The 1,316-nt window shown below is 51.1% G+C and overlaps 1 protein-coding gene across 1 annotated transcript in view; it reads right to left on the bottom strand.

The window, feature by feature from the left end:
• LOC104982635 (multidrug resistance-associated protein 4-like) overlaps positions 1 to 1,316 on the bottom strand; it is a 25,194-nt gene that overhangs the window by 9,623 nt on the left and 14,255 nt on the right. The gene's annotated exons all lie outside the window — the stretch shown is intronic.

Below are 1,316 nucleotides of genomic sequence, written 5' to 3'. Positions count from 1 at the left end.
CGGATGCTGGAGACTGGCCACCCTACAGGTCCACTGGGCCAGAGCCTGAGAACACCTGCTTCTGAGAGTGGAGTGCCCTTTGTGTGCCAGGTCTCACCTCCCAGGACTGAGAAACATCCAGAGTCCACCTTTGAGGCACCCACTCTGTACAGCTACTGCCACAGGCCTAGGATGGATGCAGCATGCCACGTGTGGGGCTGCAGGACCAAGAGACACCCAGGTAAATGCTGCTAGGAGCTCCACGCAGGTGGGAGGCAAAGCTACCAGCTCTTTGATAAAGGCAGGCAGGCAGGCTGACTGCGGGGCACAACCAGCCCAGCTCCCTGGAGCACACCTGGCTGCAAATTCTGTGGAAGTTCCTGCTCTGAGTCCAGGAACTCACAGGAGGCGGGAGTCTCAGGCCCCGCCCATCTCTGCTGCTCAGAGGCTGCCCATGTGCTGCAGAGGAAACCCTGAGAAAGATGGCAGAAGGAGACAGCAGCACACCCTCTGGACATGCTGCCCTCCTCAGGACCAAACAAGGGCACTGTGGGAAGGTCTCCAACTGGAATGGAGTAAAACACTGAGGGACCTTCCTGGGATAGACCCTACCCCCACCCCATGACCTCTGCCTGGCTCTTGTTTGTAGAAAAGCTTCAGTCTCCCAGGCCTCCTCTGAGTCACAAAAGGCTGGCTCAAGGATGACTGAAAGAATGTGAAGGTGTAATAACAAAAAAACTTCATCGATAGATTAGCCATAAACAGTCACAGAATCTTTACAACAGGGTCTGGTGCATATTCCTGAATTGTTTTGCAGATGCTAAAATGTCCACCAGGTGGAAGAAGTTAATTGCATGATGACCATGATAAACTGGAACCTAAGGATTTATGATGATAACCCCTGTTACATTACCCTGCCCCTCAACATCAGTCGGAATAGTGCATGAGCTAATCAAGTACCCTGGACTCTCTCTCTCAGCTTGCCTTTAAAAATCCTCCCCTGAAATCCACTGGGGAGTTCCAGCCTTCTGAGGATGAACATCCTGTACTCCTTGCTTGACCCTCGCAAGGAACCTTTCTCTGCTCAGAACCCCAAATTTTCAGTTTGTTTCACCTCAATGTACATTGGGCACAAGACCTTGGTTTGGCCAATACAAACCAGGCACCAAACATTTGACAATGGCCAACAATCACGATGGTGTGATCACTCACCTAGAGCCAGACGTCCTGTAATGTGAAGTCAAGTGGGCCTTAGATAGCATCACTACGAACAAAGCTAGTGGAGGTGATGGAATTCCAGTTGAGCTATTTCAAATCCTGAAAGCTGATGCTGTGAA

This window comes from Bison bison, unplaced genomic scaffold, assembly GCF_000754665.1.
Source record: "Bison bison bison isolate TAMUID 2011002044 unplaced genomic scaffold, Bison_UMD1.0 scf7180017864535, whole genome shotgun sequence".
Lineage (NCBI taxonomy): Eukaryota > Metazoa > Chordata > Mammalia > Artiodactyla > Bovidae > Bison > Bison bison.
This window is presented reverse-complemented; position numbering and strand designations above follow the sequence as displayed.